Source organism: Lonchura striata, chromosome Z (genome assembly GCF_046129695.1).
Source record: "Lonchura striata isolate bLonStr1 chromosome Z, bLonStr1.mat, whole genome shotgun sequence".
NCBI classification, from domain to species: Eukaryota; Metazoa; Chordata; class Aves; order Passeriformes; family Estrildidae; genus Lonchura; species Lonchura striata.
Genome location: NC_134642.1, coordinates 42047810 through 42061582, shown reverse-complemented (window position 1 = coordinate 42061582; position 13773 = coordinate 42047810).

The following is a 13773-nucleotide window of genomic DNA, read 5'->3' as shown; positions in this document are numbered from 1 at the left end:
CAGAGGCTCTTTATCTGCCCATAATGCATTTGCATACAGATGTGTTGACTGCAAAACTTTGTGATGCTACCAAATCAAAGCTTTAATGGAGACTTGGAGCCTTCCAGTTCTTCTATATTCAGGTACTTAGACAGGACTTCCCTGTATTGTGTTTACCTTACTACACCAAAAGAAAGAGAAAAGTACCCAATTGGAACAGGGACACAGTGAATACAAAAAGGCTTTACCCACCACCATAAGCATCCCACTCACCATGTACAGCACCCTTCCAGCTAATAATGAAGACAAAGGGACCTGAATATCCCCTCTAATTTCTATCACCAATGTCTCCGAAGTACTGCAGAAAATTTCAAGACACACCTTTAGAATGCACTGCAGAAAAGGGGCATCTCCCCACCTTCTGCCACACAGGAAGGGATTGTCTTGTTGGTGTCCTGGTATGGCCTTGCTCTAGGGAACTGGAGGAAAGTGTAATGCAGGAAGCATCAGGCACTGATAGGCAATTTGTCTGCTAAAAAACACCCCTGCTTTAAAAAACCATAAAATGGCAAAGGATAAAAGGGTGCTGAAGGCTAAAATTTTGAAGGTACCATCTCTAGTAAGTTTTTCACCCCTCAGTTTACTGTCTGACAGTGCTTGAAGACAATGTTCTTGTCTCTCCCTGTCTTTGAAATCTCCCCAGCACCAACATCACCCACACACCCCTCTTCTCTCCTGGCCCCACCAGCCTCCAGGTAATAATGTAGCTGATTAGATCTTTCATCATTTTTATTGTTATCCACCTGCAGATTAATAAAACAGTGCTCCGGCTGTTTCTGGCTGACCACATTCCCTAATTTATCATAAAGGCTTAGCCTGAAACACTTCTGTCTGACATGTGGGGGGAGCTGCAGCCCCTCCCAGCTCAGCACAGCTGCAGGAGTGCTGTGGTCCGCAGCAATACCTGAATTCTCACCTCACAGAGCAGAAGTTAACGCGCTGCAGCCGAGCTGCTAAAGCAAAATTACCAGAGATTGGTACCAGAGTCACAGAGGTGGAAAATGGGGAGTTAACTCCAGCTCACTGGAGCACACTGTTTCATATCTGTACTGTCTCTTAATATGAGGGAATATGCTCTTAAAGCACACCAAATTTTCTGTTGAAAGACAGTAATTGCAAGGGTGACTTAACATGGCCTCAGGGACTATGCTGTAAGAATTGGAAGACTTGATCCCTTAAAAGTCAAGCTGGAGGAATCATGAAACTGGCATTGGAGTTCCCACACATCCTCACCTTCTTCTTCTTGTCCCCTCCCCTCCCATTCTCTGCCATATCCCTCCACTGCCTGCTTTGCTTTCCTCCTCTACAGGGTACTGATATGAATCCAGAAGAAATGCAAAACTCAAATGTCTTGAAGTCCAAAAGATTATTTGAACCTAGAAACTCAAAAGCAATGACCCCCAAAATCACACAGACTTCTATTAAATTAATGGCCTTATTCATTTATTTGAAGCACATGACTGGCTAAGTGAAGGTGAATTCTTCAAGTGACCAGTGTTATACTAGGAGCAGCTGTGACCTATTCACTGTTCTACATCCCAAAGTAATAGAAAAGCTAAGAACTTCTGTCAGGTAAACCATTTCCATAGGGCTTTTCCTGTTTTAAACTGAACAACAACAAGAATATTCATATTACCAAAAGAGGAAAGAAAACCAAGAAGGTGAAAACCTTTTTGTTAAAGAAAAAAGTGTAAAAATTCTAGAGAACTGATACTGTTTTATAGAAAGATTCCATTTCATTTAAAAAAGTCAATTTTCTCATGAGAAATATTTTCAGGGGATACATTTCAGTCAGAGCTGTCAGCTGTTACTTGTCTTTCAACCACTGACCAAACCAAAACAATCTTTGTCTTACAGAGCTGGGGTGTCATTTTGGGAAGAGCTCAGTGTAACATGCTTATGGTCTACCAGACCTTAACAAAACCTTTATCTGAGAAAGACCTCAGATCTCTCAAGGTAGTGCAGTGCCAGTGAGGGAGACAAGAATGGAGCAGGAAAGAGGCAGATAGGGTATGAACTGCCTCCTCCTCGAATACACATATCAGCTGGCTTACATGGCTCTGTGGTAAAGACAAGCATCCTTATACCTGCAATGCAAGGCCATGGAAATCTGGCAAGATTGCTAGTCTCACCAGGAAAGGGTGTGAGCAGGAAAACATGCAGGAAAAGCCCAGAGCTGCCAGTCCCTTTCAATGAAAAACACGTTACGTATTCTGATATCCAAAATATTCTCCTCACTCTTGGCAATTATATGCTTGTTTCTTTTCACTTTAATTTTTTGCTATTCCTTTTCATCCTCCTCATTTTCAGCTAAGCCACCCAAAATTTCTATGAGCTGAAGAACCAAGACTGATTTCACATGAGTCAAGGCCAAGTCCTTTTGTATGTGTGTATGTGTTTCTGTCTCTTTTTGTTTATTGGAATCCTGTGTTTACCAGGGCCTATAAAGGAATAACCCATGAATATCAGGGGCAGTTCCATGGACACTCTTCCTCCATACCTTTCTTCATAAAACACACAGGAGGAGTTTAGGAATGTTGAGATTTCTTTCTCCTCTACCTTAATCTTCCCCAAAGGAGTTAAAAGTTAACTTTAGAGGAGCACCACCCAGCTGAATGGCACATGAAGTACAATTCCATTTACCTTTTTACCTTTCAGAAGCCAGACTGTGGTGATATCTCCTCCTCCTTGTGCAGGATAGTTCATGCATGCTGCCTGACCAACCCGAGGTCTGGGTTATCTTGTATCCTATGTCAGCCTCACCTCTCTCCCTTCCTCCCACCCAAACCTGAGACAGAAAACAGCAGTTAAAAAGATCATCAGGAGCTGGGTTTTTCTTGGAACAGAGACCTAAGCAACAAGTCCCTCATGAACAGGTGATGCTTTGCCCAACCAAGGCCAAAGCAAATGCTGCAAAGTCAGGCCAAAATTGAACAAATGCAGTTTTGCTTAGCTTTCCCAGCACAGGGAGGACATGGGTCTAATTCACAGTTCTCAGTCCAGCTCTGCAGTGACAGATGCTGCCTGGAACTGAAGGAGAAATGATGATGCAGGACTGTGTCCCTTCAAGATGCCATTCTGTCACCATGGAGGCAGACAGCGTGCTCTCAACAAGTTTATCTGCAAAGTAACATGAAAATTCTTCACAGCAGGAGAGATTTGACAGGACGTGCCTAGCACAGCTTTATAAAAAGGTTTCTTCAAAAGCTTCCAAATCCCGTGGATCTTTTTCTTGCTTTATCATCCTTTTCTACATCCTTCTTTCTCTCATTTTTTCATTTTTTTGGTTGCCTTCACAATGCATGTTTATCAATATCAAAGCACATTCTCTTACAGCTCAGTTTTTTTCTTCTGAATCCACTCTTGCATTCGCACCCAGTGATTTCACCAGAAACAAAACTTTCCTCTGTGCACAAAATCTTCTTCAAATCTGGGCAGTATTGACATACAAACTCAGGGACTGAGATTCCTTACACAAAGGTGAATTCCTCTGAGACAGAGCATTTGCATTCAATACTCCTGCAGACTCCACTGTGCCTAAGCTAAACTTTGATGGCTATCTCACCTCTGAATTTCTCCTACCTCCCAAACCAAACCAGTGGTTCATGCTGCATTATATTCATGGGCTGCATTCAGGATATTCAACCTAGACAAACAAGTGCTTTGCTCTGTCTGCTGTCACAGAGAGATGCTGAAGGCTTGGTCCTGTGGCTACCACACTGCACTGCAGGCAGCCAAGGCTCAGGCAACCATCAAGTCCTTTCAGACCAGTTTTCTGGCACAGTTCAGCCAGCCTACCCACATGAGAGGGTAGAGCTGAAGATGCTGCAACCTGGTGTTCCCTCCCCATGTAGCCCCCAGGCCCCTCAGGTGACAGATGTTCTTGCAATAGGTATCTAAACAGCTGCTGTGAAGGAAAACTTAGACCCAAGAACAAGTCTAAACCTCTAGCCCCACACCCTCAAAGCTGCTAAAACTTCTCCTCTCCCTGATTTCTTCAATTTTAAGGAAGAGCTCAGTCATGCTCTGTCAAAATCTAGAAATATGAGTGTGTCTGCATGACATATGTAGGAAAGTTTTCAAGGCCCGGACTGGTCTGTTGACTTGTCTGTGTTTCAGACAAGACTACTTCATACAGGTCTGCTTTCATTAAAAACTTCAAGGCAAGTCCCACAGGATCTTTAAAATCCAAACCTGGATCACCTGGTAATCCCCACTTAGTAGAGCCTTACAGCTCCTATCCTCAGCACTGGCACTGCCATGGGCACAGTGGTAGCTTCAGAATGGCTTTCTCCACCTTTTGGCAAATTTCATTTGGCAGCTGGTCATGGGAAGGATGGAAACTGAGTTAAAGGATGGGCAGTCACTCTCCTCAGTGTGTAAAGGGCTGTATGTGTTGGGGTGTGGAAGGGAGAAGGTGAAAGGGTAGTTGGAACTGTGAAGTTTGAAGGTGAAAAAAGTCTTTATATCTGGATTAGTAGAGTCCTGGGGCCTTCAAAATAGTTAAAATTCCCTTTTTTGAGTAATGGAGAAGTAGTTTGCATTGATCTTAAGAATTTGCTTATAGTTTTCCCTGGAGTTCAATGTACTGGGGAGTGCAAAGCTGACACAGCTCAAAAGTTTTATGAACCTCAGGTAACAGCGTGAAAGGAAATTTTAATAAATATTACATTTATTTAAATTTAATTTCTTTCCTTGTTAATAATAAAAGCCAACCTTGGTCTTCTGGGCTTTTCTCATATGCCTGCTTAATACAGCAGTGAAATCATGGAATTATTTATATTTTAACTTCATTTTCAGTAAATCGTCAATCATTCACTTTTCAAAAGCATTAAATTCAGAGACGAACAGCAGGGGAGAGGGAGACTGAAAAATAAATATTGACTTTCAGGGGTTTGTTTTGGGTTTTTTTAAGTACAGGGTTAGAAATAGAAGCTGTTGTGGGTGATGAGTTAAAGTACAGAAAAAGGAAAAGACATTTGTGCCTACAGATTTCTCCCCATCATAGTCCTGCCAATCTATTTCTGCTTTGTTTGCAGGAAGCTACAGCAGTACTTATAGGTAGTGGCCCTTGCTGGCTTAAAGATGCACTTGGCTGAAAATTTTGATTTTGGGTAAGTCTTCCTATCATTTGGATCTTCCTTACACAGGACACCCACTACTAGCCATACATACTGGTATTGTCAGCAGCAGCAGAGATCCCAAGGAAAACCCAAGAAAAGAGGAATGACAGAATTGAGAAATCCACCAGGATTGCAATATGGTGACATGGCACGTGAAGATGCCACAGACTCTTCCTTTCAAGTTCAGTAGCCCAATAAATGCCTAAAGATAATGACAGCCTCTTGCTACTGGTCTCTGCTGTCCTCTGAGACAGGACTCTAGCCAGCTGTCCCCTTGGATGCTTTAGAAACCTTCTGTAGGTTCTTGCTGTTCTGGAAGTGTCAGCATCTCCTCAATCCCCAAGTAACATCCTTCCTCTGCACCAAACTCACTGGCTATTCCTCCCCCTAAACCACCTGAAATCCCAGCCTGTGCAGGCTGACGCTCAAGTCATAGCCAAAGACCACAGGAAGAGGAGCCCAGCCTTCAGTTTGAGCTTTACAACGCCCTACTGAGCCGCCTGATAGACTGGGTTCAACTACAGACACACAGCCTTGCTTCAAAGGCCTCTGCAGGTGAAATCTCTCCCAAAACCTTTGGCATTTTGTTCCTAGAGACAAAGACCAATACAAGTGCCTGGATCCCTGCTCATGTGTATTTGTGTTCAGCTTGTGTGCACCAGTCCGTCTTGTGCCTTTCTTTCTATTTGAGGTTTAAGAGTCCTCTACAGCAGGTGCACACACACAGCAAGCTGCCACTCAAGCTCACTGATGAGCTGAACAAATTGCTCTCTTGGAAGCATTTTCTCCAGCCCAGATTTGTGTGGGTTTCTGCATCCTCTCCAATTTCTTGTTTTTCTTAACAAAGCACATGTCTCCAGACTGGAGATGGGTTTCTGTTGTCCAACCCCTTCCAATGGTAAAATGAGACCTGTCCTTTCACCAGTCTCCTTCAAGCTGACATCAGCTGGTCCCACCACCATACTGAGAATACAGGTCCAGACCAAGGACTCTCCTTTAGGACCTCTTAAGCACCTTCAGAGACGTTGCCTTCCAGAGGCACTCTGCACCCTGGGACTGGCCAGCTGGAAAGAAGCTTGGCAGAGAAAGATGCAGGGGTCCTGGGGAACACCAAGCTGAGCATGAGCCATCAACCTGCCCCTGTCACAAACAGGGCCAACAGGCTCCTGGATGCCTTAGGCTGATCACTGCCAGCAAGTAGAGAGAGGAGATCCTTCTCATCTACTGGGCACGGGGGAGACAGGCCTAGAGTGCTGTGTCCAGTTCTGTCCCCAGTATCAGTGAACAGCATATTGGAACAAGTCCCACAAAAGGCCACAAAAACTTCAAATGGAATGTGGCATCTGAAGTGTGAGGAAAGACTGAGAGCTGCATTGGCCAGCACATTGAAGAGATGGGTATCTTAAGACAATCTTATCAATAAATATAAATACCTGCTGGATACAAGTAAAGAAGACAGATCCAGAATCTTTTTTGTGATGCCAGGGAAAGGCCAAGAAGCACAAACTGAAATACAGAAAATTTCATTTAAATGCAAGAAAAAGCTCGTTTTAACTGTTATCATGCTAAAACACTACAACAAATTTCTAGAGAGGTAGTAGATTCTCCATCTTTGGACATATTCAAAATACAACTGGATGTGGTGCTGACCAACCTGCTCTGACTGTCCCTATTCTGAGCAGAAGAGGTTGGAGCAGATGAACCCCAGAGATGCCTTCCAAACCTTCCAATCTCAGCTGTTCTGTGATGCTCATGTTCATCAGCCCATATTTCCACATGTTCTCTGGGGTCCTATTCTCTCTCCTGGTTTGATGTGGTGAAAGTATATGTTCTACATGCCTGGACTGCTGATGTCCTTTACACACATCCTCAAGCCATATTAATCACTCCTCCAGGCTTTAGGTTATCTGTACAATTTAACCAGCAGCGTTGTTTTTATGTATTTCCAGACCATTGATGGAAACATTAATTTGCATCTAAGTTATGACTGCCTTCTCAGGAATGCCATAGGAAAGTGCTCATTAGACAGATTTCCTGCTCATAATTTCTGTCCAAGATCTGTCAAATACCCATTGCTCAATCTATCAAATATCAGCACATAAAGACTATATGGACTGGAAATCTGTGTTTCTTTTATGTCCTATTTCTCTCCATTTAACAGCAACAGAGACCTAGGAAATGACTGCAAGAACTGTAATACATCCACACCTCCACATATTCTCCATGCTTCTGGTAGCTGAATGTTTAAGAGCAGCAATGGCAACCAAACTGTTGGATCCTACCATCAGCAGTGGACCTGACTTACTCTACTTCTTTTGAAGTTATTTGCATGTTAGTTGTTCACTATCACAATGAATTCTCTAACATTATTTTATGCCCAAGAAAAACTACTTTCCCTTTTTTGTTTAAAACTTCTTCGTGATATTTTCACTGGTTGTTCTCTTCTTTATGCCACACAGGAAGCTGTGAGTCATTTTGCCTTCTTTACGTAATTTCTAACACTCAAGTTTTCATAGCCTTCCATTCTTGTCAGCCTCATTGTGTCGGACTTATTTCCAGGGAAGAAGTTCTATCATTCCCACTCCTTCCTTGGAGCTGGTGCTAGATGCCCACAGATAGCCAGGCCGGACTCTGTCCTTTGCTGCCATCACATCATGCTGCCTCTGCAGCTCCCTCCCAATGGCCTGAAATCACCCTTGTCTGGCTTGCATCCAGTTGGGAAAACACATTTTCTCAGGAAGCAGGGCATGAACCTCTCTGGTTCACAAGGAAACAGAGGCTGGAGCCCTTACAAGCTTCTGCCCTTTGCACAAAAATCATTCTCCTTCCCTGCTGCTCTCCCTGGGCAGGCAGGCAGGCAGGCAGCAGCTCACCACATGAGCAAGCATGCAAAAGGGGAAACAAAAACTAAGCAGTGGTTAAGGGAATAGGAGAAGAAAAACAGATGACCCCCTGGAGTCTGGGGCTGAGCAGCACGAACAGTCAGAGCCCCTGGAAGCCAGCTCATCCATGCGCACTGCCCTTGCTGCCTCCCTGTTCCCAGGAGGGTGCCTAATAAATTTTACAAAAGAGCAAACAGCTGAAAAATGCTTGTATTTAAAAATATATTGAGAGAATTTGCATGTTGTTCCCTTTTGTGTGGGGATGGCATTTATACACCCAGCATTTCAGCGGCAGCGCATCTCAGAGCACTTTACATAGCAATTAATTACACACTGGTAGTGGAGTAACTGTCTACAGGCAAACTCATCAGCCATTATCCACTCAGCAACATCCAGCGTACAGCTGTGAACATTTGCATTAGCAGAAAGTCATCCTGGCTGCCATTAGCAGGGTGCAGGGTGTCAGCAAGGGTGAGAGGAGTCAGTTCATCCCTCACTCCTTCCCAAAAAGCCTTTGACAGCCACCATCACAGCTTTCACAGCCAAACTTGTGACCCTTCCCTCATTTGACCCCAGGTTTGGACCAGGGAGATGCCACCAGCTTACAGCACACTGCAGTCCAGATCCTGCACCATAATGCTAGCTTCTCCTACAAGATGGGAAATATTTTTGGAAGGGAGACTTCTGAGAGAGCACATAAAGGTACAATCACCAAATCTGCAGAGTGGGTGGCTTTGTGGTATGAACATTGTCCACAGCTATGTTTCTATCTTATTTCCTCCATGATGCCTCCATGCCCCAGAATTACTTCACCACTCCCCAGGTCTCTCCATAAGCCAGTCTGGAAAGGCACTGAAGATAAGAAAGACCAATGTCTGATAACTACTGTGGCTCAATGCTATTTAGAAGTACTTTACAATGCCAGATTCTCTCCTGAATCCCCTTTGCCTCTGTTTTACCCATAGCATGGCAAACACGTGTGGCACCACAACCGCAATCAGAGGAAACCGGTGAGCAAAGAAGATCCCAGTAGTGCACTGACCTTCAGAGGGGACCTGAGGACAAGAGACCAACCAGCAGTACTCAGAGAATCCAGAGATAGCCTAGCTAAAGCATTAAAATAAACTCCCATACCATATCTTTACCACCAGTTGTGAAAATGTCCCTGGACATTAGAACTTGATCTTCTGTATTGTAAGTTGTTAAAACGCTACCTGGCATGTTTTTGGCACAGTCTAGCTAGGATGCTCCCAAATGATGCCTAGACATAGCCTGGGAATTAGCCCAGACTAGTGCCCATTCTCAGTAGGCAATTTGGATGCAATCCCCCTTTTTTGGAGGGTGAGAGAATTCAATAGTACAGATGCAGGATATCCTGTGCCAGCTGGCCTCTGCACAAGAGAGCAGACCTAGCTACAGTTAATTTACAGGTATAGATGCAGCCTCAGAGTCCTGGACAATATCCAGACAATGATTGCACCGTCTTCCTTTCAATTTCACCAGCCTGAATTGCAAAAGAAAGCCACAATGCTTCTAATCTTTAATTGCTTTTGTGGACCACTGAAATGGTTCTGTCTTTTGATCCTGGATAAGTTGTCTTTGAATTTCTGAAAGTTAGAGTATATGAAGTCTTTGGAGCTCCCTTGAAGGGGCACATGAGATATGACTACAGCACAAATCACTAGGGTCTCTTCTTTCTATCTCGTTTGTGTTTCATGTCAGCAAAAATATTCAAAACAATTATTCATTTTGTGAGGCTGGTGTGTCTTTCCTGCTGAGCCCACCAAGCCAGCTCTAGTCACCATGAGACCAGAGACAGCAAACAAGAAGAATCATTATTGCTATAAGGCAGGCAACAAATCTCAGCCAAGAAGGAGACATGAGAACCACCTACAAACCTGTGTATCACAGACCTTTTCCAGTTTGTGCTTTTTAAGAACAAAACCTGGGTGGATGAGGAAGATCTAATGGACTTGGGAGGATAAATACAGTCTTACAAAAGATGATGTCTGTGCACAAACCCAGCTCTCCAGCTCGGAGTTTTCCTCTCATTAAAGCTGAACAAACCAGAATTTTGGCAGGATGGAACCATTGTCTGAAGGCAGCCCAGGTATCTCTTCTCAATCTGCCTACCTACTCCACAGCCTGAACTTGCTATCCAGGGTCTGTGGCACTAGAGGTAAGCAGACATGATCTCTTCCCAGACCCTTCTGCAAAGAAGAGAAGGGAATCCATGTTTCAGTGTCTGGAGAGGGGGGAATCCTTCCAAACAGCTGGTTTACAACAAAACCACAAAATCTTTGGAAACAGAATAAGATAATCTCTGTGAGGTTTCCTTTAGCTTTTTTATTCTGCCAGATTTCTAACATTCTGTTGGGGTACAGACAGACAAATTTTAATGAACTTCTGGGAGATGGGGTGCTTATCCCACGCTTTGATGTAGTCTGGATCCCATTATGACATTGCTTCCTATAAAACTTTTCTGCCTTTATTCACTCATTTTTTTCCTGTGAGACTTCCCAATTTCTTCCCCAAACTCCTTTCAAAGCCCTGGCAACCTACAGAAACTGCCACCTGGCTTTTGAGGTTTCATTGTTGTGTTACTGTTCGGGGACTTAACAGAGACAGTGAAACAATTCAGGAAATTGAGAAGGATATTCCTGAGACAAGAAATGATAACAGTAAAGAACACAGCTCTCTGTGCTCAGATGTCCATGAACACTTTCCCTAAGCCAGCAGCCACCATGCTTGACTTAGGAATTTCTGTTGGGTTCTTGGAAGCCTCTGTAGCCAAAGCAACTATTTTCATGTTAGTGCTATAGGGACTTTGATTAGTTTTGTACACTTTTTCTCCAACCCAGGCTGTAGGAAAGAGTGTCTGATCCCCTGGCCCTTACCTGCTGCTGGTATCCTTCTCCACAGCTGTCTCCCAGACAGGTGAACAGAGCAGAAACTGCTTTTTCTGTGAGGCACAGCCTCGTCCTGGGAAGCAGAGCTGCAAACCACCAGGCAATTGCATAGAGACCATTTCAGAGAAGCCACTGAGCTTGATAATGCTGATTTACATAGTGGTGCAGCTTTCCCTCACCGTGGGAATTGCCAGGCGGCGTTCCCTGGCCTACACGACACCAGAGGTCAGGCTGCTGATCACAGCGGTCCCACCTGGCCTGAAAATCTATAAATTCAGATCTGGATGAAATTGGGCAATTTTGGATGTGGATAAGCATTCATGAATTTAAATGAATAAATAATAATATAATAATAAATCATTCATCTCACTGTCTAGAACGTGAGTCCCCTCAAAGACCTGCAGTTCAGAAGCAGCCTAAGTTTGAATACCTCTGCAATTAGAGCCAATGAATTTCAAATGAGGGGGAGGGATGGATAAAAAAGACAAGAAAAGAAATGTTGGGGGGGACCATGTATTCACAGTGACTTCCTCCTCCCTGCAGGCCATACAAGGACTGGATGCTAACAAATTTATCTCACTGCTGGCTAGGTGTAGTGGCACTGGTGAGAGCTTCCATCTCCCAGCACATGTACACAAGACAAGCAAGATCCATAAATCCAGCGAGTTCCACATCTGCTATGTTAATATAAAGCTTGCAGTCCTCACAGCTGGCTCACTGGGCTAGACTCAAGACTCCCTGACTGAACCCCCGGCAACCACACCAGGCAAGTACATTTCCTTTTTGCTGTATTATGGAAGAGAGCTTTGGGCTAGAGCAATGTTGTGCTCTGCTTAGAGTCAGGCTCTCTCTAATGCGAGAGCGTTGGGCAGCCACCATGGTGGAAACAACAGGCTGAGCTGCACTTCTGATGGGCAATCTCCACTCCTGATCTCTCACCTAGAGCTGTCTCCTCAATCCTACTGAGGGGCCTTGTCCAGTCACTCACTTTGTCCAAAATTCCTAGCACTGCTCTATCCTTCTCCTCACCCTTCCAACTATTCTATCCCCTTGAACCACCCCCAAACCAATTCTGTCCTGATTTTCCCTGGTGAGTTTCTTGCCCTCCCCAAACCTTTGTGTTTAATTTCCTCTCTAAACCAGCTCTTGCAGCTTCCCCCAGTTCAGCCTCCTTCACTCATTTAATTAACATGCTGTTTACTTCTGCTTGTAGATCATTAGCAGCAATATTAAACAACTGGCAGCCTGCCCAGGAGGCTGCGATCTCCGGGGTTGATGACTTGTTTTATTTTCCCTCCCTGAGAGAGCAGCAAAAGCATCAGAGTTGGGTGGACATGGAAAGACCCGAGCCAGGAGCAGAGATGAGAGAGGCGGCTTTCTTCCTTTCTTAGTAAATCTCCCACTCTGCTTTGCCTTTAAATTCTTCACACATGTAGGTCCTTCTCTAATAGGCATGCTTCTGATATCCTTATTTGGACCATTTTCTTGAAATAAGCCTTTGCCACCCCTTACTTCTCTTAAAATCACCAGGTTTGGAATCAATGAGTCCACACCTGGGACTGAATTTTTGGTCAATCTCCTTTCAGAGATCACAAATTTCTTCTGTTTTCCTACTGAAAGATAAGCCAGCGAACTTACTGACTGATTTCAGTCTGTCATCTTACTTGCTCTGGCACAGGGATTTAACTCCTTACAGGAGAACTCATCTCCACGACTCAGACTCTTGAGGTTCTCATATGTTTCCCTCAGAAATTCTTCTAAGCAACTTTGCAGAGATGTGGGAAAACTTTACGTTCAACTCAGGAACTCAGAAAATATTTTTAGTAACCCAGACCAAGTATGAAATGAACCCAAGGCAATCTATGAAGCCAGGAGGAAGCTCAGACCAGAGCAAAGGCACTTTGGTACCTTGCAAAAGCTATTCTGTAGTGCACAGAGTAGAGAACTGGCTGCACATTTTCATTAAATATTCATCAATTTGCTTTTTAATTTGATGATTCTTTTTTTTTTAGTTTTTCTGACAGGGAAAGCTGAAGGGAAGAAAGGGTGAAAGGGAATTGGTACATTCAACATCTTCCAATATCTGACAAAAATGTCAGCAGAAATGTCACTTAAAAATTTTAATTCAGACGATTTTGACTGATCTCTGTTCATTTTTCCAGTGCCTCCACACTGGCCCCTTTGGCTGTTGGCCACCTTCTCCTTGGATAGAGACTGTCCTGTCCACACAGGACTTGCAGGGACCTACTCTTAGCACTGTAAAAATTTCCAATGCTAGTGGGGATATCTTCAGAATACACCTATGCTCCTTCTTTGCTCCTTCTTTTTTTCCAGATCAGGCTGTTGCCAGCCATCACACAAAAGCCTGGAAAATTACCTCTAGATTGCTCACACAAGGCACACTTACATCACTTTGTTCCCATCCTAGCACTGCCACAAAGTGTTTTCCTCCACTCTGCCCACAGGGGAATCTTTGGGGAATCACTGGGTCACCTCTTGGCCCACAGTTAGCTGGGTTAAGGAAACCAAACCCTTTAGACTCTCTCTACCTGAAACAAAGTGACTCTTCTCACCCATGGTCAGCAGATCCTGCCATCAGGAACTCAATGAATTTGAGCAAAAAGCCTCCTTTTTCAAGTAGCTCGCTTCCCCTGATGCATTGCCATTTCAGACAGACTTGAGAGTGTTTTTTACTCAAAGGCTTTCAATTAAAGACCACTCATGTGGGGCACAGACCTTCCTTAGTGTTTCAGTCATTCTTTATGATTTTACTCTTTCTCCACCTTGCTGCTGGTTTTCCCCACACCCTCCTGACCAAAG